The sequence below is a fragment of the Bos indicus genome, chromosome 11, assembly GCF_029378745.1.
Source record: "Bos indicus isolate NIAB-ARS_2022 breed Sahiwal x Tharparkar chromosome 11, NIAB-ARS_B.indTharparkar_mat_pri_1.0, whole genome shotgun sequence".
Taxonomy (NCBI): domain Eukaryota; kingdom Metazoa; phylum Chordata; class Mammalia; order Artiodactyla; family Bovidae; genus Bos; species Bos indicus.
Window position 1 is genome coordinate 82,358,909 of NC_091770.1, and position 22,654 is coordinate 82,381,562.

The 22,654-nt window shown below is 48.4% G+C and overlaps 1 long non-coding RNA gene across 1 annotated transcript; it reads right to left on the reverse strand.

The window, feature by feature from the left end:
* Positions 1–16,933: 16,933 nt before the first annotated feature.
* On the reverse strand, positions 16,934–20,986 carry LOC139185824 (uncharacterized). Its single transcript, XR_011569373.1, has 2 exons — positions 20,649–20,986; positions 16,934–18,798 (listed from the first exon to the last, which is right to left on the reverse strand). It is a non-coding gene; the product is annotated as an uncharacterized lncRNA (long non-coding RNA).
* Between the last annotated feature and the right edge of the window lie 1,668 nt (positions 20,987–22,654).

Below are 22,654 nucleotides of genomic sequence, written 5' to 3' on the forward strand. Positions count from 1 at the left end.
CTTCTTCCACCAATATTTATTGAAGTTGCAAGGTAACTGTTTCCAGATATTCTGTTTGCAGATTAACCAGATGAAAATCTTATCCTTGAGAAACTCAAGATCTAATGCAGAAAATGATGTAAAAACAAGTAATATAGTGTGCTATAGTCTATGTTAGGAGAGTCTGCGGGAGCATGGAGGAAATCAAGTAACCTAATTTGGAAGTAATCTGGAAGACTTCCTGGAGGAGGTGACGTCTAAGCTGAAACCTGGGCAGTGGTTAAGACTTCTCAGCAGGAAGAGAGGAGACGCTTGGAGAAGTCATTCCGGGCAGAGAGAACCGAGTGTGCAAAGGCACAGGGGTGCAAAAGCAAGGAATCTGGAGCAAGTATGAAAGGTAAGCTGGAGTGCAACATACATGAGGGACACAGACTGGGGGGTACTGTGTGCCAGGCTAGGGAGCTGTAGGGCACCGGGTGGACCAGGAGCCAGCTTGGGGCCTCAAGCAGAGTAAGTGATGTGAGGTCTCTTTATGAAAGATGGGCCCGGCTGCACACCTCAGTGACCCAGGTGTGAATTGCTGGTGGCCTCCACTCGGGCAATGGGGTGTGGATAGAGAGAACAGGATGGACTATGGCCAGTGGAATGGGCAGGATAAGATCGTGGGCTGGGGGGAAAGGGAGGGCAGAGGAGGAACCCTGGAACATGCTGGGCTTTCTGGCTTTGATGATGCAGGAGAGATGGCAGAGCCAGACGCTGGGGTCGGCCGTAGGGGCAGGAGTGGACACTTTTCTTTTGATCCCACTCCAGCCGCATTTCACAGTCCTTTGGGGCCAGGGTGAGCTGGGTGTTCCAGCAGGGCCACATCTCTGTGCCTGATTCATCTTTGGAGAGCTGGTTATTGTACCGTTTGATCGCATCTGCATGCGACCCCTTGGTCCTCAGGGGCTGCACACCTCAGATGGCTGCGCACCTCAGATGGCTGAACTTCTCTAGAAGCTATGCCCCTTTGTGTGCCAGGCTGCTGTTGGCCATTAGGGTTGCATGTCCTACATCTCCAGCCAGACCCCAGCCATGCAGGGCAGAGGGCTGCCCAGGGGTTTTGGAGTCAGATAGGCTGGGGCAATCATCATCCTTCACCTAGCCCAGGGCAATCCAGGAAGACTTCTTGCAGAAGGAAGTTGAGACCCAGCTGAGACCTGCTCAGCCAGAAAAGGAGTCACAACAGAGGCTTCGGTGGAGTAAATCCGTTTACATCGTGTAAACAGGGAGAGAATGTTGGCTGCATGTTCTACTTGTGAGTATTCGGCGAGGGACTCTGAGAAAACTAGGATGCGAGGGTCCGTGACAGCAGAGCCGTTCTGTGTTCTAAGGGAGCCACCAGCAAAATCCGGTCCACAGGAGCTCAGAGAGCAAGAGACCCACAGCTGGGGCAGTCAAGGAAGGCTTCCTGTAAGAAGAAAGGCCAGGCAGAATGGGAAAGACAGCCTAGGTGCTGGTGAATAGCAGGGAGAAGGGACCAAACCGTCCAAGACTGGGTGAGCTGTGGGCCTGGGAAGAGCCATTGTGGGGGCCTGGAGAGGGGTCTGTTTGCCCTGGGACTCAGGATCAGCCCCTCCCCATCCCCTGCTTTGTATTTCCAGCTCTGTGGTTTCCTAATTTATTTGGCTTGAAATTTGTGTCAAACTTTTTTTTTCCACATGTAATTGAAACCTAACCTCTAAATGCGTGTTCATTCCTGAGGGAAATTAAAGGTGATTTCAAGCAGGAAGATCACAGATCTCAGAAAGGGGGCCTAGGGCGGGAAGGAGCGGGAGGAGGCGGGGGAGCCCTTTTTTTGCCAGAACACCCGGCTGCTGGAGCCCCATTGGGTTAGATTTGCTGCCCTGATTGCACTTTCTGGAAAGAGAGCCTGGGAGAGCCTGGGTGACATCTGTTGTCACCTGAGGGGACCCCTCACCCAGCAGAGAGCCGAGGCAGGGTCAGGGAGTGAGACATCACCCAGCTCAACTCACCTCCTCGGAAAGTTCCCCAGCCCTATTCCGAAGGGTAGATGACAGAGGAATCTTAGGGAAAAGCGTCCCTAGTCCCCTCACTCCGGAGCTCTGTGACCTTGGACAAGTGGCTCAGCCTCTCTGAACCTCTCTGCACCTCAGTTTCCTCATCTGCACAGAAGGAATGGAAATAATACCTGAGAGTTGCAGCGAGGATTCATTTCAGTGAAACGGTGCCCATGACGCCCTCAGGTCTGGATTCTGATGGAATCTAAGTTGGCGCCTCAGCAGTTGAGGGAAATGGCCTTTGGTTAAACACAAGGACTCAAGCAAGACACACATTTTCCTTGGGGAGTGACAGTGGGTTTCATAGGTGCCTTTGACACAAAAGCTAGCTTTTCTTCACTTTCCTGCCCATCCAAAGATATTTTAAAAGGCTGCAACCTCTTCTGTGCTAACCATACTCCATGTATTTGCGCATTTAATACTCACAACAGAAATTAAGAAGGGATTACTGGTGCTCCCATTTTATAGATGAGAAAACCAGATCAGAAAAGCAGTGTGATTGACTGAAGGGGAGGTATAGTAGAGCCTCAGTGAGTCCTCCCAGCCCCCTTCACCACCTGTCTTAGAGCCCTTCTTCCTGGTCACCGAGATGGACACACACATTCCTGGTCTCCCCAGTTCTGCATGGCTCTGTATCACCAACAGTGAGCTCTGCACCATGGAAAAGGATGCTCAGGCGACTTTCCTCGTGGTCCGGTGGTTAAGACTCCAGGCTTCCACTGCAGTGGGGCACAGGTTCAATCCCTGGTCAGGGAACTAAAATCCCACATGCCACACAGTGCAACCAAAACAACAACAGCAAAAATAAAAATAAATAGTTCCTTGTGGGAATTCCCTGGTAGTCCAGTGGTTGGGACTCTGCACTTCAATTGCAGGAGGCATGAGTTCAGTCCCTGATTGGGGATTCTGCAAGCTGCTCAATATCACAAACACACACACACACACACACACACACACACATGAACAAAAAGGGAAGCTCTGAACCAAACTCACAATGAAAGAGGTGCCACTGACTCTCTCACCTGGACATCTCTCAGGTAGTCTTGGATATCAAGCTGCTTCCCCTGCCACTGAACCCGGGACCCTCTGCAGGGACCACCCAAAGAGCAAGCGGTATCGCACTCCAGACCCCCGGGCCTTGAAACCAAAGGGCAATCTGTGGTTTAGGCATTTGTTCTGTGTCTCTAAGGCAGAAATCTGGAAGGTGCAAAAAGAAGATTCCTTTTTGTCACGAAGGAGTTTTGGCGGGACTTGCGGACAGGGACACAAGGTCAGTCTCCTCAGGAGGAAGTGAGCTCTCTGCTCCTGGAGGTGTCAAGCAGAGAGTCTAGACTGTCCCTTGGCAAGAACACCACACATCACAGAGGGGACTTGGGTTTCCACTGGGAGGTCTAGGTGAATGAACCCTGCAGAAACCCATCTGGGGTGGCATCAAAGATGTTCCCACACTTGCTCCTGGCCTGAACCCCCATGAGTAGTCCTCTCGAGCTTTTTTCTATTTGTCACTGGTTATTTCTGTTAAAGGACTCCCCTGGTGCCTCAGTGGTAAAGAATCCGCCTGCCAATATAGGAGACATGGGTTCAATTCTTGGATTGGGAAGATCCCCTGGAGAAGGAAATGGCAACCCACTCCAGCATTCTTGCCTGGGAAATCCTATGGACTGAGGAGCCTGGCGGGCTACAGAATATAGGATCTCAAAAGAGTCAGACACAACTTAGTGACTAAACCACAGCAACAGTTTCTCTTAAAACTCCCAACAGGCTGTTCTCTCACTGAGATCCAAGGTCTGCTCTCTGCCTAGCTGAGGCCAGCCTGTGAGGGGCCCAGGATGGCTTGTCTCACCAGCTGGTCCCTGCCAGCCTCCACGGGCCTGGTCCCATCGGCAGGATGTCCTGCCTCTCCACCTCCATGCTTCTGCTCTAACGGAATGCATCACGCATCGCAGGCAGGACAACCAGAGATGGGATCTGGCAGCAGAACCCAGGAGTCTTCTCTGTTAAACTTGGGATATTCTGGTGTGGCAATGCCCCCCGCCTCACCCGAGGGTAGGGGCTTCTTCAGCTCCCATCTGGGCCCTCAATCCGTCACTACTCAGCCCTGACTTCCCAGGACCTCTGCTGCTCTTCTCTGGTGCTTCCAACAATGCCCAGGACAGAGTCAGGATTCCAGTTGGCCCTGGATCACACTCTGCCAAAATCCTGGGGGAGCTGTGTCCACACCATCGTGACAAGGCACTGGGCCACGGGCCACGTGCTCATCCTTGCTGTCCATTGTACAACCCTTCACTGGACACTATCTGTGTCAGGACGGGGCACTCGGCACCCAGGGTAGACAGGGAAGTATCTGTGCTCCCAGCTGGACAGGTGCAAAGTAAACAGATCACTGGGAGACAGGTCAGCAAACTTTTTCTGTAAAGGAAGTCAGTAAATATTTCAGCTTTGCATTTATGGTCTCTGAAGGAACAACTCAACTCTGGCATTGTAGTGTGAACACAGCAACAGGTAAAGGGTAAATGAGGGAGCCTGGGCCTCTGTGATGCAAGGTCCCCACCTGTGCACTGGCCTGAGAACTGCAGGGGCTGGGGGAGCGGGCAGCTGCCTTGCAAACCATACAGACTCTTACTTAAATCTGTGCGTGCTTTCTGTTGAACACTTTCCCAGTGTTTATTTGGCTGTGCCAGGTCTTAGTGTGACATGAGAGCTCTTAGCTGTGGCATGCGGGATTTGGTTCCTGACCAGGAATCAAACCTGGGCCCCCCGCGTTGGGAGCATGGAGTCTTAGCCACCGGACCACCAAGGAAGTATCTCCCCTTTATTTTTTTTTATTGCATACCTATAGTTTACCTACTGAGCACCAAGTAGTACACCAAGAGGGCTCTTCACACTCATTATCTTATTTAAACCTTAAAACAATCCAGTTGGTTATTGCCTACATTTTGTAGATGAAGAGATTGATAGAGGAAACATTCTGATTAAGTAAGCGCCTCTTGTGTGCAGCAAGCCTCTCTGTCCTAGACAGGGAGGGGGTAAGGTTCCGGTGGAAACCCCTGTGTTTCAGCCACACAGATCTTGGTTCTTCTCTTGGCTCTTCATTTACTATTTGGGTTGGAGAAAAGCGTCAGCCCCTTGAGGCTTCATTTCCACCCTGGTGAAGCAGGGATCTTGTGCCTGCCTTCCAGGATTTCCTTCAGAATTAAAGAACCGGAGTTGGTGCACATGAGGGCCTGGTACAGTGCCCAGTATGCAGTAGGTGCTCAATAAATGGACGCTGGCTAAAGAAATCAATCACGGGGCCCTGCTCTAGGAACCTCACAAACCCCTCACGCATCCTTCCTAGAGGTCTGTGTTCCGGAAGAGATCTTTGGCTGACCCTGGGCCCAGGGCAGAAGGCCTCACTTCCATGTGGTTACAATTGGCCCTTTGAGGGGCCATCACCCGAGGGGACAGAGCCAGCGTCCCCCCTTCTCCACATCAAGCGGTCGGATTCGAGCCAGCCACCAGAGAGGGCCATCCGGGGGCAGAGGCCGGGCAGTGATGGATAACCTCGTCCCGGGACGCACACACAGGGCAATCTCAGGGCCTCCTGCCTGGGAGGCGGCCTCCTCGGGGCATGGGGGCCACTGACCCGGAAACAAATTAAAGGCACATCTGTTGGGAGGCCATTTCCAGCCGTGGCTCCGAGCGGCCGCCTGCATTCTTGGAACAAGGGGGCTGTGTGTGTGGTGAGCCAGGCTCATACTCTCCAGGCTGAGGAAGGAGCAGCCGTGGGGGTTGTGGGGCCTGAACAGGAGGAAGGGCCAAGTAAGCCTCAGTCAAAGAGGGAGTTGTTTTTCTGGGTCTTGAGTGACTAAGAACATAAGATATCAGGACACTGGATGTTGAAGGATTTTCCCAACACTTAAGTCAACAGATCGGCTCTCTGTACTTGAAATAACTGAGGAGGGGCCCTCTCCTCCAATTTCTCATGGACATTTGGACCCTCTCTTATGATAATGCCTGGACCATCTTGGCTTATGTATTACAAGGGGTGGGAATTCCCTGGCCTCCAAACTGTGCTATAGGGCACCTTGACATGCTTGCGTGTCAATAATAAGACAATATTTTGTGTCTGGGTCCTCCATTCAATGGCTTCAACGTGCTTCTGAGGCACCACAGGGTAATGCAAGCTCAGTAAATATTCTATGGATGGATGGATAGATGGATGGATGGATGAAAAGTGGATGGGTGGATAGACAGATGGATAAATGAAGGGTGGATGGGTGGATAGATGGATGGATAGATGAAGGTGGATGGGTAAATAGATGGATGCATAGATTAACAGTGGATGGATAGATAGATGGATGGATATATGAAGGGTGGATGGGTAGATGGATGGATAGATGAAGGTTGATGGGTGAATAGATGGATGGATAGGTGTATGGATGTATGGATGGACAGATAGATAGATGTATGGACTGATGGGTGGATGGATGGATGACAGAAGCTATAGTGAATGAATAGTCTGTGATAGACACAGAGAACAAAAAAGAAGATAAAAAGCACCTATATTCAAGACATCAAAAGAGACTCTGTGGGAGAAGGCAAGGGTGGGATAATTTGAGAGAATAGCATTGAAACATGTATATTACCATATGTGAAATAGATTGCCAGTCCAGGTTCGATGCATGAAACAGGGCACTCAAGGCCGGTGCGCTGGGACAACCCTGAGGGATGGGATGGGGAAAGAGGTGGGAGGGGGTTTCAGGATGGGGGACACATGTACACCCATGGCTGATTCATGTCAATGTATGGCAAAAACCACCACAATATTGTAAAGTAATTAGCCTCCAATTAAAATAAATTAATTAATTTTTAAAAAACACCTAAGGTATAGCCTCTGCTTTCAAGACTTAGCATTCTCTCCATATGTAAAGAAATCTAACCAGACCTTCCTTAAACCTAAATGGCTCATTCTTTAAGGCCCAGCACAAATACCACTTCCTCTGTGGAGCCTTCCATAAGGCTGGCCTTCTCTCCACTCTCCTCACCCAGTAACAGAAAGAAAATTTGACAGACACAGTCAAAAAAAAAGGAGAAATAAATTCTGGGACCTTGAGTCAGGCTAATGTACTTGGGGGAAATGGAGCAGCCAGCAAGATTTTTTTTCCAAAAAGAATTACATGAAAAATATTGTCTGACGTGGTTGTCTGCCTGAGGACTTTAGCTTGTGTGAAAGTCGCCATTGACTAAGCTCATTGACCCATTTGTTGAACAAATACAGTCTGCAAGCGCTCGCTTACTCTGGGGCCGGCTTTACTGGAAGAATTGGGGAATCAGCATAAATCATCAAAGTCCTGCCCCCAGGCACTCACAGCCTGATGGAGGAGGCACATTGGCTTACAGGTAGGCAGCACAGTGGCATCAACACTGCACAGCAGTGAAGGACAGTGCTTTGAAGCTCGACCATCTGGATTTGAATCCCAGCCTCACCACTGTGGGACCTTGGGAACACCGCTTGACCTATCTGTTCCTCAGTTTCATCATCTGTGAAATGGGGATAATAGATTAGAAAGCACTGAGGACATAGGAAGTTCTATTTAAGGGTTAAAGAAAATAGCAGAGGAGAGTTCCTGGTGCTTCCTGAGAAGAGCGATGTCAAGCAGCTTTCAGGGACAAAGCCCAGTGAAGTAGGTGGCATCCTAGTGGGACCTTACTTACTCCACCATTCCTTAAACTTGCAGCCGCTTTCTATGTTCCATGCAAAGAAATAGAGGAAAACAATAGAATGGGAAAGACTAGAGATTTCTTCAAGAAAATTAGAGATACCAAGGGCACATTTCATGCAAAGATGGGCTCGATAAAGGACAGAAATTGTATGGACCTAACAGAAGCAGAAGATATTAAGAAGAGGTGGCAAGAATACACAGAAGAACTGTACAAAAAAGATCTTCACGACCCAGATAATCACGATTGTGTGATCACTCACACTCACCTAGAGCCAGACATCTTGGAATATGAAGTCAAGTGGACCTTAGGAAGCATCACTACAAACAAAGCTAGTGGAGGTGATGAATTCCAGTTTAGCTATTTCAAATCATGAAAGATGATGCTGTGAAAGTTCTGCACTCAATATGCCAGCAAATTTGGAAAACTCAGCAGCAGCCACAGGACTAGACAAGGTCAGTTTTCATCCCAGTCCCAAAGAAAGGCAATGCCAAAGAACACTCAAACTACTGCACAATTGCACTCATCTCACACACTAGTAAAGTAATGTTCAAAATTCTCCAAGCCAGGCTTCAGCAATACATGAACTGTGAACTTCCAGATGTTCAAGCTGGTTTTAGAAAAGGCAGAGGAACCAGAGATCAAACTGCCAATATCTGCTGGATCATCAAAAATGCAAGAGAGTTCCAGAGAAACATCTATTTCTGCTTTATTGACTATTCCAAAGCCTTTCACTGTGTGAAGTGAAGTCGCTCAGTCGTGTCTGACTCTGCAATCCCATGAACTGTAGCCTTTCAGGCTCCTCTGCCCATGGGATTTTCCAGGCAAGAATACTAGAATGGGTTGCCATTTCCTTCTCCAGGGGATCTTCCCAACCCAGGGATCAAACCCAGGTCTCCTGCATTGCAGGCAGACTACTTAATGGCTGAGCCACGAGGGATTTGTGGATCCCACACAGCTTGTGTGGATCACAACAAACTGTGGAAAATTCTTTAAGAGATGGGAATACCAGACCACTGGACCTGCCTCCTGAGAAACCTGTATGCAGGTCAGGAAGCAATAGTTAGAACTGGACATGGAACAGAAGACTGGTTGCAAATAGGAAAAGGAGTACGTCAAGCCTGTATATTGTCACCCTGCTTATTTAACTCATATGCTGAGTACATCATTAGAAATGCTGGGCTGGAGGAAGCACAAGTTGGAATCAAGATTGCCAGGAGAAATATCAATAACCTCAGATATGCAGATGATACCACCCTTATGGCAGAAAGTGAAGAAGAACTAAAGAGCCTCTTGATGAAAGTGAAAGAGGAGAGTGAAAAAGTTGGCTTAAATCTCAACATTCAGACAACTAAGATCATGGCATCTGGTCCCATCACTTCACGGCAAATAGGGAAACAGTGGAAACAGTGGCTGACTTTATTTTTGGGGGCTCCAAAATCACTGCAGGTGGTGATTGCCACCATGAAATTAAAAGACACTTACTTCTTGGAAGGAAAGTTATGACCAACCTAGACAGCATATTAAAAAGCAGAGACATTATTTTGTCAACAAAGGTCCATCTAGTCAAGGCTATGGTTTTTCCAGTGGTCATGTATGGATGTGAGAGTTGGACTGTGAAAAACGCTGAGCGCCAAAGAATGGATGCTTTTGAACTGTGGTGTTGGAGAAGACTCTTGAGAGTCTCTTGGACTGCAAGGAGATCCAACCAGTCCTTCCTAAAGGAGATCTGTCCTGGGTGTTCATTGGAAGGACTGATGTTGAAGCTGAAACTCCAATACTTTGGCCACCCGATGCGAAGAGCTGACTCATTTGAAAAGACCCTGATGCTGGGAAAGATTGAGGGCAGGAGGAGAAGGGGACGACAGAGGATGAGATGGCTGGATGGCATCACCGACTCAATGGACATGGGTTTGGGTAGACTGAGGGAGTTGGTGATGGACAGGGAGGCCTGGCGTGCTGCGATTCATGGGATTGCAAAGAGTCAGACACAACTGAGCAACTGAACTGCAACTGCTGTGTTCTAGGCTTTGTGTCAGGTCCATAGTAAACTCGATCTTCAGTCTTTCCCCTGGGGGCAAGTGTGATCCTTAGGCTCACTTCACACAGGAGGAAACTCATTCAGCAAGGCTAAGTAACTTGCCCAAAGTCACATAGCAGGTCAAGGGCAGAGCCAGGCTGCAAACCCACACATTTTGGCCTTTGGCTTTGCCATTTAAAACAGGTTCATTAACATTTTAGGGTCGTGGTTTGCGCCAGGCAGGTAATGATGGTACCTACTTCTGGGTAAGACTGGGTGAGTTAATGGATGCAGGGCAGTTGGAGTAGCACCAGGCACACGATCTGTTTTGTGACGTTGGCCAATACCATCCTCTCGCACTCCCCAGCGGTGCTCTGACCACGATGCTCGAGGATCTCAGAGCAATGCAGATACCCAGTGAGCAGCCTCCCCTCGACAGGAAAGGCTCCAAGTTCGGAACCCACGTGTCTTTCACTGTGGCAGTGGCGGGTCGGGGGGCTTCTCTTCTTTGTGGACAGCATGTGGTTTGAGTTTGAAAGTTTACTTCCTCAAGGTCTAATGAGCCTCTGAAAGTGATTAAGCAGAAGACAGAAAGGTTAAGCCAACGCCTTTTTATCGGAAGAAGTAATATTGAGCCTAATGTCCCCAGTTCCTTTCCCACCAGCTCCTGTGATCTTTCCCAAGAAGGGGCTTATTTCCTCATGTGGTGGAAATTCCAATCCAAGTCCCCAAACCTCCAGGTGAGACAAGGGACTGGCTGGCATACCCCTGCCCCTGCCTGCATCCAGCCCCTCACCTTTTGAGGGAACCTGGCTGGGACAAGCCAGCCCCTCTCTGCCTGTTATTCTCAGGGATGAAGGCTCCCTAGTGTCTCTTCTCTGCTCAAGCTCTTTCTGCTTGAAATGCCCTCGCAGCTTCCCCGCTGGGAATGTCCCTGCTCTTCTCCCCATGTGTCTGAGAGGCTGTCCTCACTTTTGGGGTATCCTCTTGACTGAGCAAGGGGTCCTCCTCCCTCTATTGATATAGAGCTATTACCTATCTGGAATCCCAAGTGAAAAGTTTAACGGCATCAGGCAGAGTTGGCTGAAGGAAACTACTGCTTGATGCCAGAAAGGGGGGTTCAGCACCCCAGCCTAGGAGGAAGCCCCCTCTTGAACTGCCTGCTATTAGAGGGAGAAGCTTCTGCTGGCCTCCTGGTTGCACCAAGAGCTTGTCTGAGCTGTGGGTACCTTGCTGATCACAGGGCAGTGACTGTAGGAAGGTGTGGATGGAAGCAAACATCACCTTGACAAGTAGCATCCACAGAGAAGCAGAGGGTAGGTCTGCATGGGGTCGCTCCGATTGCAAGGAGACTGTGAACAAACCACGAAGTGTCCAGAGCCGGCAGGCCTGCGCTGGAAGCAACGGTTCTGTCTTGCTCTGACACACGTCACTGTATCCCAAATGGGCACTCCTGCGTTAGTCCTCAAGACACAGAGCTTGGGAAGAAAAGCAGTTTTCCTGCCACTAAAACTTAAAAGTAACTTGATATCTTATACTCCAACCACTGAACTGGTTCTTAAATGCTCTTTATCATATCTACACTTAATCAGCTCACGTGTTCCCAACTCCAGGCACGGGGACCTCACTACCTCTCAAAACAAACTTTTCCAGCATTTAAATGCATGTATCTATACAGATAGATAACTAATAAGAACCTACTAAATAGCACAGGGAACTCTATTCAATACTCTGTAATGACCTATATGGGAAGAGTATCTAAAAAAGACTGAATATATGTGTATGTATAACTGATTCATTCTGCTATACAGCAGAAACTAACACCACACTGTAAATCAACTATACTCCAATAATTTTTTTTTAATTCAAATATGTTTCTGGTATTGAATTGGAGTCTTAAAACAACGCCTACTTATTAAGGGGTGGGAACAGGAGTGCCACAAGCTTCAGGGCAGATATGATTCTTTGTAATTGTACTAAACACAAAGTCAACCCTGAAAACACAAAGTCAACCCTGAAAGAACATCTAGAGATGGTGAGAGCTACTTTAGAGCTGAACATCACAAACTAAGAGTAAGAACACATGGAGCCTGGTCCCACCGTCCCCCTTCCTTGCCTGTAAACTGCGACTTCATCTCTTCAAGCCTTAGTTTGCTTATCTGAAAAAAATGAGGTAAATTCTTGGCCCTTTCCCAGGACTATTAGAATAAGCAAATAAACTCTTGGGTGTGAAAGCGCTTTGAAAAGGAAGAAGCACTTTCTCAGTGCAAGATGTTATCATTAATAATGATGATGATTATCATGAGTGTCGGTGGTAGTGAGAATAACAATAATAATTCATCCAGTAGAAAGTGTCTCTCCTCGGAGTGTCCTACAAGCACAAACCCAAGATAAACATTCAACCTGCCGACACGGAGGCCAGAAGACAGAACTCAGCTCTGGGGAGGTTTTTCTGAGCAAGCTGCCCTCCAAAGGAACAGACCCTGCCCCGCTTTGAAGGAGTGAGCTCCCCATCACTGGAGGCATCCAAGCAGCCTCTGAGTAGCCCCTTGCCTCTGATGAAAGGGGACTACTTCTCCAGGGGGAGTGGGTTAGCTGGGTGGAGCATGAAGCAAAGATGTCTCAGAATACTCTGGCTCAGAGGAGACAACTCCAACTGTTATCTGTTGCTCTGGTTCCCGTTTTTCACCCACTCTGCCCTTAGCAGCAATGGCTGTGCCCTTGTTAATTCCCATTCTTGGTTCCTGCGGGCTCCCTGCCCCCACATCCATCCCCCTTCTCTCTCCCAAGCCGTGAAGGTGGGGGTCCTGCATTCCTCTGTCAGGAGCTTCGAAGGGCCCCCAGGCCAGCTGGAGCATCAAGGGTGGTCAGGACACCCCCGCCCGGGGTGGGGGTATGGAAAAGAAGGCTCCACGACCTTCCTCTGCGGTTATCTCCCCCATCTGTAAACAGCGCCCGGCCCTCCCCGGGCAGCCTCAGCCTCACACTCGGGGTGACAGCGTGTTTGGACGTTCCGGGACCCTCACCCAGCCGCCTTTGTTCTCTGGGTTTAATGAAGGGACTGCTAAAACCCCACTTGCCAGATAAGATGACAGGGCCGTCTTTTAGGGTTATGGATGGTACACAGAGGTGACAGGACGAATTCCTGCGTGCTGAGGGGTCTGAGTGCACTGCCTTTTGTCCAGCGGTGGGCTCGTCTCAACTGGTACAAGGTTGGTCCTTCAGCTTCCAAAACAAACATTTCTGACTCAGGCCAAAAGATTAGAGGAAGACAGCAGGAGACAGGCTTTCTGTCTCCCACCCACCTACCCACCGCACGAAGCCCCAGCTCACCAAGCAAGGGCTGTTCCCACCTACTGCTCAGACAGGCTCACCTCCGATCTCCTTCATATTCATGATGACAGCCACTTCTTGTTCAGTGCATTTTCGTTTACAAAGTGCTCTTACTTCGTTCAACTTGCTCATCACAACTACTTGAGAGTCAGGCTCTGGAGGAGGCCCCTGGATGACGTTGCCTGCTTTACTACTTATATTAGCATTTTGAACTTGGGCTAAATCCCTTACATTCCTGCAGATGGAAATTGTCGCCTGGCTGTGGGGGGACCACTGTTGATTAGCATAGTGGGAAAAGCCTGTAACTGCCACCTTCCATACGAGGCACCGTTCATTTCACCTGGGATGGGGGCTCAGGAGGGTGGGACTCCTCTGCCGTGTCTGCTGTGTTCCAGCACCCAGAAACCCCACGGGCTGCAGTAGGCACATGCTGCCTTCTTGCTCACTGCAGACACAGCTGGTGGGTGGAGGAGAGGGCTCCTGGCATCTGCCAGAGCGGTCCTGGAGGAACCCATGTATCCATGTAGAGAACCAGGCTCTTGTCCTGACTTGGAGGGTCTGCACCCCACAACCCTCGGGGGCATCTCTGGCTGTGGACGGAAGTCCTCCCTGGGCTCTGCTGCCACTCAGCACCCGGGGGTCAGGGGAGCTGCCCTCCTCCAACCACTGGGCACCGTGCCCACACCCTGCCTCCACATCCTAGGCAGACTGGATCCCAAAGTGGGGGCCAAAATTTACAGCAGCTCAAGAAACAGTCTCTTCCACCTCCCCACTTCAACACACACACAACCACACACAGAGATACACACAATCACACACATACATACATACACTCAACCACACACACATACACACAACCACACACACAATCACACACACATACACACAATCACACACACAACCACACAATCATGCACATACATACATACACTCAACCACACACACATACACACAACCACATGGACATAGAGACACACACAATCATACACACATACACACAACCCCACACACATACACACACACAATCACACACAAAACCACACACATATACACACAATCACACACACATGCACACAACCACATACACAACCACACACAATCACACACACACATACACACACAATCACACACACATACATACACAATCATACACATATACATATATACACACAATCACACAATCACCCACATATACACAACCACACACACACAGATACACACATACACACACAGATATACACAATCACACACATATACACAACCCCACACACATACACATATACACACAGTACAGGCACACATACACACAATCACACATATATACACACATACACACAATCACATACACAATCACACATACAACTACACACACATATACACACAATCACATACACACACACACACACTGAGCTCCTGTGTGTTCTGCTCTGACTGGTCTAGAGACCAGGGCCTGATTCCTTGGACCTGCCCAGTCCCCAGGCGGGCTGAAAGACTCAATGTAACATTCAGGGGTCTTCTCACTTGTGAGTCGTTCAGAACTCGGGGACCGGGGGGCAGCCCTTTTCCTTGACCTCTTTCTCCAACCCTTAAAGACCACAAAGATGAGAGGAGCCATGACATCAGTACTGGAGGTGTGGGCCCAGTTAAGGGCCGGGTGGTACCCCTGCTGTTTTATTTTCTTCAGCATTGAGCCATCTCTTCCCGCGCTTTTTATTTCGCCAGAATCTTGCTCTCTCGCAGGGCAGGTCAGTAAACTGGGTCAGTGGCTGTCCCAGGGCAATGATCGGGTGGGGAGGTGTGCTTCCCTCACACTGTCGTCTGCCCTGGTTTGCCTGCAGTTGCGTCTCTTCCGTCCCCACCAGGAGCGGAAGCCTCACCAGAGGCCCAGCGGCCTTGGTGAGCCCACCCACCGGAGGAGACCAAGGAGGGGCTGGTCAAGGGGGCTATCAGCCCAGCAGCCCAATCACAGGCCCGAGGGCTGGGGCCGACAAAGGCCCCTGGGGCAGAGTCTGCGGGGTAGGGGTCAGCCTGATGCATTATGTAGCAGAAAATAGACTGCGACAGAGAACAATAAACACTGGGCCTGGAGAGCAACTTCCTGGCAACTGCCCCGTTGGTGCAGAAATGCTTCTTCATCCACTTTCTTCCGCCCACTGACACAGCCACGGGCAACTCCTACTCACGGGAGGGCCCGAAGTTCCGTCCTGCTCCTGGTCTCCACCCACCCTCATCATCCTTCATCGGTTCTGTCTCAAGAGCCTCTGCCTCAGTCTCCCTGCCTTCTCCACCAGGGCTAACCTTCCTGAGGCACACGGTGACTGCAGCCCCCCACAGCCCTCAGTGGCTCCCCATTGCCCCAGAACAAACAGTGACGACTTGGATGGCAATCCAAGCCTTCCTCAACTCCCAGGTCGCTTCTTTCACCCTACCAGGCAGCGGGACGCTTTCTGAATGTACTTTCCACTTTCTGGCACATGTTGTTGTTGTTTAGTGGTTAAGTCGTGTCTGACTCTTGCAACCCTACGGACTATAGCCCATCAGGCTCCTCTGTCCATGGGATTTCCCAGGCAAGAATACTGGAGTGGGTTGCCATTTCCTTCTCCAGAGAACCTTCCCAAGCCAGAGATCGAACCTGCATCTCTTGTATTGGCAGGAGGATTCTTTACCACTGAGTCGCCAGGGAAGCCTGGCAAATGCTGTTACTACTGGCTGAAATGCCCACCCTGCCCCTGTTCTTCCTCACCTACAAATCTTCCCTATTTTTCAGTCTCTAATTAAAAACTCTCCCTGTCACTTAGTCCTGCTCTGTACACTCAATTATTTCTTCCTCCAAAATATATTCCTCACGGCTTCCTTTTGTAGTTGTCTTTTTATATGTTTGTCTTCCCACGTCACTGTCAGCTGCTTGAGCAAAAGGATGGTGACTTATTCGTTGTTGTGCATCCGTCCCAGCTCTGGAAGAGCTCAGATCAAGAGGGAGAGGCAGACGTTTAAACAAACGCATGCAGCAAAGCTTTAGAGGTGACACGGCAGAAAGACGCATGGCATATTTGTTTAAACGTCTAGGTCATGGGAGCCGTTGGGCAAAGGCAAAGAGAGAGGAAATGGCTGGTGTATACAAGGGACCATAGAAGAACATTCCCTGGAATGTTCCTGGGGAAGAGGACCAGCCTTGTATGTTATGCTCACTCTTTGAAAGATTCTTTTCATTACAAATCAAAATTAATAAACTATTGTAATATCACAAACCCTCACTCATCAGAGTTTAAGTCTCTATTAATATGAGACATCCAAAATATTAATAACACCAAATCTCAAGGATAACAAGCAACAAAAAGAGAAGAAAAACCTAGAGAACTCAGATCATGCTCTGTTTGGTCACTGTGCTGACCAAAGGGAAAGGGCACCCACAGAAGATGTTGAGCCATGAGCTCCAGAGGCGCCAAGTGGACAAAAGAAGAGGCTGCAGAGAGGAGAGATGGAGAGATGACAGGAGGGCAGGATGGGGGAGGAAGGGTTGGGCGTAATTTATCAATAACTTCAAACAAAAGGAAATCAAGTTGACAGATTGATAACAGACAAGTATACTTTTTCTACTTTGCTTCATCCCCAAAGACACTTGACTCAACAGGGAGAAAAATGTTTTTAAATAGCAGATGACAGTAAGAAAAGCTGATAATGAAGTCGAGGCACCAACTGCAGGGTACAGAATAAGGACGCCGATTAGGAAACTGTTTAGAAATTGAGAAAGGAAATTGACACAGGTCAGTTAACTCAACATTCTGTCTACCTGCTCAAGTACACAAACATAAAAAAAAGAACAATTTTCAAGGGAGGATCAATAGCCACACAGGAAACTGTATTTCTGGTCACTTCCCAAATCTCTGATTAGACCAGTCCTCAGAAATGTCTCCTTCTGTTAACCCCATCGCCACCATAATTTAGTAGCATATTGATTTACTCATCAATTATTTGGGGAATGTCTACATGCTAAATTAATCTCAATGGTCTCCTCACTGATACACCAGTTGTACCTAGAATAGAGCTAGACAGATAGTAGGTGGTAAAAACGTTCTGGTAATAAAGAAAATGTAGTGTTTACACACAATGGAATATTAGTCAGCCTTGTGAAAGAATGAAATTCTGACATATATTACAACATGGATAAAACTTGAAGACCTCATGTTAAGTTTTCATTAAGCCAAAAAGAAAAGAACAAATGTTTTATGATTCTCCTTGTGTGAGATACTCAAAACAATTAAATTCATAGAAAAAGTAGAATATACATGACTAGGGGCTGGGAATTGGGAGTTTTTGTTTAATGGGGACAGAGTTTCCATTTAGGATGATAAAAAAGCTCTGGGGATGGATGGTGGTGATGGTTGCGTATCAGTGGCAATGTACTTAATGCCACTGCTGTAGCCTTGAAAATAGCTAAAACGATCAATTTTATGTTATGCGTATATTTTACTACCCCAAAAAGGTGCTGATAGAGCAAAAGTTTCCGAAAGTGTAGCAAGCAAATGCACAGCTTTCCTCTACTACTCTGCGCCACCCCCGCCCCCCGCACCCCTGCCCCCAGTGTAATTCACAGTAAGCTCTCTGGCTGGAGAGTTGACCAAAGGGAATTCAGCTTCCTGCTCCCTGGACTGTTTACTCAGGTCAGGAGATTAAATAATTGGCCAATAGGGTTAGGTAACACTGAGGGCTACCATGAGCTCCGTGGCCCTACCAGCTGTTCATCAGAGAGAGGGCAGAGGGCCTCAGGAAGGTCAAAAGAATGAGATGTATGGTGAAATGACGTTATCTGTACTGTCAACACACAGAAAGGGAACATTGACGTGCTCCCCTCTGAAGTTGCATGGATTTTTGTGTTCAAAGACTCAAGGGGAAATTGTTTATGGATGAAATATTTGTTTTTCTCTCTTTGGGGAAAAGTTTCGGTCCTTCTAAGCTCTTTAGCCATATAGTCAACAGATGAGCCAGTGGTCCCCACTTTCTTGGGTCCATACTATGCTTTCACTTACTTGAATTTTGGGCTGTGCATCTGCAAAGATTAAACTGCACGCATAGTACCCAGTTCCTCTGGCGCCTATCAACCATGTACCTGCCTAACAGAACTAGCGACTACACTGATTTCCTTCTCTTATACATCCACATAGCAAATAATCATGTAATCTGGGAAGCGAGTGGTCTTTCTTTGCCTCTGCTTGACATTTGATTATTCCTCTGTTGTTTTTTTTTTTTTTTTTTTTTTTTTTTGTGCTGGTAGCAAGGCAAATCCCACTCCACAGTGTCAGATATAGGACCCTCCACCTCCACGACTTGTCCAGCAGACAGCATCATAGCACGTATATCTTCAGTTACAGACCAATGTCCACCAATGAAATTTGGTCCACAGACCAGTGAGATTCGGTCACGTTGACACCACAGACATTGAACTTGAAATTAGGTGTTTTCTAAGGGGTTGAATTTAACTCCTCTGATTTTCAATCTCCTCTCGTGCTGTATTAAATTCACGGCAAGCATTCTTTGAGCTTCTGTTCTGTGCCAAAAGCTACCTTAGGTGCTGTGCCTGGAATCCAGACCAGTTGGTAAGTGATCCGGTGTGGATGGACAGAGGATGGAGCACCCATGTCCAGTAGCCTGAGTCCTAGTCTAGGCACTTCCGCTGTTTAGTTTTGCCTGATCTTGTGTCTTCATCTACGAAACAGAGAAAATAATAAGACTTTTTATTGAGTGCTGACTGCAAGGAGATCAAACTAGTCAACCCCAAAGGAAATCAGTCCTGAATATTCATTGGAAAAGCTGATGCTGAAGCTGAAGTTCCAATACTTTGGCCACCTGCTGTGAAGAACATTGGAAAAGGCCCTGTTTCTGGGAAAGATTGAAGGCAGGAGGGGAAGGGGATGACAGAGAATGAGATGGTTGGATGGCATCACCAACTTGATGGACACAAGTTTGAGCAAGCTCTGGGAGTTGGTGATGAACAAGGAAGCCTGGTGTGCTACAGTCCACGGGGTCACAAAGTCAGACACTATTGAGTAGCTGAACTGACTGAACGACATACTTCTATTATCCCCAATTCTTTCAACCACCACCCCTTCATCATTTTTTCAGATAAGAACAATGGAGTTCAGGGACTGGAATGACTTGTCCAACACCACACAGCCAGCACATAGCAGAACTGGATTTGAACCCGGTTCCAATCTGTCTGGGTCATAGCCCATGCATATCTAATAATACAGAGCTGATTTCTCTCTCACTGGTTAATTTGTGAGTATTCCTTGAGATAAGAGCAAAAGGCCACGCAAGTTACAAGAGTCTGTCAAATTTAAATTAATATTTTTTACTTTATTAGGAAAAATTAAAGATACATGATTGAGAAAAGTGGTATTTTTACTGTTTTTTAAAATAATTTGGCATAACTTTTAAGCAGTCCTACTGAAATATAATTCACATACATTTCACCCATTTAAAATGTACAATTCAGTGTTCGGTGGTATATTTATAGTGTTATGCATCCATCACAAAAATTTTAGTACATTTTCATTCCCCAGAAAAAGAAATCCCACATCATTTAGCAGTGCCAGCTCCCCAGCCCTAGGCAACCAATATCTACTCTCTGTCTCTATGGATCTTCCTATTCTGGACATTTCATATAAATGGACTCATACAGTCTGCGGCTTTGGACTAGCTTCTTTCACTTAGTAAATATTTCCAAATTTCATCCGTGTGGTAGCATGGTATTATCGCATGTATCAGAACTTCATTTTTAATATCAAATAATATTTTACCATATGGATATGACACATTTCATTTATCCACTCACCCACTGATCATCTGACCCTCCCAATGGCCCTCCCAATGGGCATTTGGGTTACCTGGCTTTTTTGGCTATTATGAATTATGCATCATTTGTCTTTACTGAAATATAATTTATACACTGTAAAATGGATAGATTTTCAGTACATAGTTTTTGAAAAAGATCTCCCTGGGGAACCACCACCCCTATGAAGATAAAGAACCCTGATGCTGGGAAGATTGAGGGAAAGAGGAGAAGGGGACGACAGAGGTTAAGATGGTTAGATAGCATCACTGACTCAATGGACATGAGTCTGAGAAAACTCCAGGAGACGGTAACGGACAGAGAAGCCTGGCGTGCTGCAGTTCATAGGGTCACAAAGAGTTGGACACAACTTAGGGACTGAACAGCAACAATGGTGAAGATAAAGAACATTTTTAGCAACTACAAAGCCCCTTCTGGTCAATCCCTCCCCCACCAAGGGGAAACCTCTGCTCTGATCTCTACCTCCGAAGGTAAATTGGCTTGTCTCAAAACTTCAAGGAACTGGAATCACACCCTTTGTGTCTGGCTTCTTAAACTCTACGTAACACCTCTGAGATGCATCCACATGACGTTTGCTCTCACCCAGCTTTGAAAGAATACACAGTATTGGACAAGTGAAGCAGAGAGAGAAAGGACCTTGGTGGAGGGGAGCCTCACAGGACAGGCCAAGAAGGGTAGGCAAAGCTCGGGAGTTCTGGCTGACCTTGAAGGGAGACTCACAGGGGCCAGGACTGTGCCCAGACTCCAGGACGCACCAGAGGAGGGTTGTGACGAAGAGAGAACAGACGACGACTGCGGAACAGGGCCACCCTGCCCCAGACCTTCATCTTTGTGTCATCTGACCCTCCCAACGGCCCTAGGAGGTTGGCAGTCAAGCCCTCTCTCTCCAGACATCTCCAGCGCCCCCTGCAGGTCTCACACAGGTGCCTCAGCTTCCCCTCTGGACCCTCGTTTGACCAAACTAATCCTCCACTCCTGGAACCCTTAGCTCTGTCGTGAAGCAGAGCCGACTTGAGCACAGCCCCTACCCTACCCGCATCCCCAAAGGCTCTGTTGAAAGAGGCGCCACCTCCTTGGAGACCCCCAGCCCGGTTGCCGCCTACCCCAGGCTGCTTCTCTGCACCCGGCCTGCTGGCATCTATGCCCTCTTCCTCTCTCTGGCACCAGGCAGCATGCCCACCGCTCAGCCTGGCTGGCCTGGACGATGTTGAAACCCGCATGTGATGTCATTTAGTTAACGCCCGTCTCCAGATGCTGCAGGAGCACACCATCAGGTGAGCGAGCTGCGGCAGCCTTGGGCTCACGGGTGCGATCCCAGGCCCCTTCCCCGAGAGGGACCACCTTACCGGACCCCAAGAGTAGAGGCCCGCCCCAACTTCTACAGTCCTTGGCTATCGCTTTGTGTCACCCTCCCTGTCAAGGTGCCAACCTGACCAGGATCAAAAGACCAGGAAGCTTACAAAGCAGAAAGATGGCTCCTCCTCCCAAGGACTGACGAGTAGGAGGGTTTTCGGTCTCAGTCTTGTGGATAGTCCAGATGGGCAGGGGGAGATCTGGTTCCAGCCCCAGCCCCTCACTTTCATGCTGGGGGACCTGGGACCGTCCTCCTCTGCTGGGTCTTCAGGCCTCCAAGCCGCCCTGTCCAACCTTGCTGGGCTCTCATGAGGCTGGAAGAAAATCACGCACAGGGAGCTCTTTGGAAAAACATAATGTCCTCACGAATCAGCCCTGGGAGATGACCTTTCAGCCCTGATGTCCTTAGTCACATAAACTGTTGTCCATTTGAGGCAGGGAAGGTGGAAGAAGCTGACATTACCTGTGTGGCCACCCTGAATCGGATCTCTCTCAGGCCCCCGCCGCCCCTCCTGGAGGAAGGCCTGAGGTGTGTGGGACATTGTTATCCCATTTCACAGGGGCGAAAACTGAGACTCAGAGACATTGACATGGATCTCAGACCTAAGCATACAGTAGATGCTCGGTGCTTGCTGACTGTCCTGGGGACAGCGCCATGTGACAGGGCTAACACCAGCTCTACTGAACATTGACCACAACTAGCAGAGTTGATACAGTGTTTCTAGTTGGGTCATTGAGAATTATACCAATATTGTGCTCTTCAGTTTTAGACGATTTTTGTTTATTTACTTCATTGAGCCAAGTCTTAGCTGCAGCACGGGAGATCTTCGGTCTTCATCACAGCATGCACGATCTTTAGTTGTAGCATGTGGGATCTAGTTCCCTGACCAGGGATTCAACCCCGGCCCCCTCCACTGGGAGCTCAGAGTCTTAGCCTCTAGACCACAGGGAAGTCCCTTTGTTGATTATTGAGTTGTTTTCTTATTGTTGAGTGTTTTCCAGAAAGGTAAATAATAGATTATTTTAAGACTTAATATTTGTGTATCTGAAAATCCCTGGAGTTGATGACCCCATTAGCTCTGAGTTTGGGTCCCAGCTTCACCACTTCCTGGATGTTTGACTTTAGACAAGCTATTTAAACCGCTGAGCTTCAGTCTCCCTATTGGTAAAATGGGATCATAACAGTACCCTTCCCTGCAGGATCGCTGTGAGGATTAAACGAGAAAGTGCTTTGAAAGGTCCCAGCACAATTGGTGGCCTGCAACATCGAGCAACTCTAGAGATGGGAGTTCCCTCTTCTACTCAGTCTCCCTTTCTCTCTCTTTATTTTTTGGCTCAGTAATTTTTCCCCAGGAG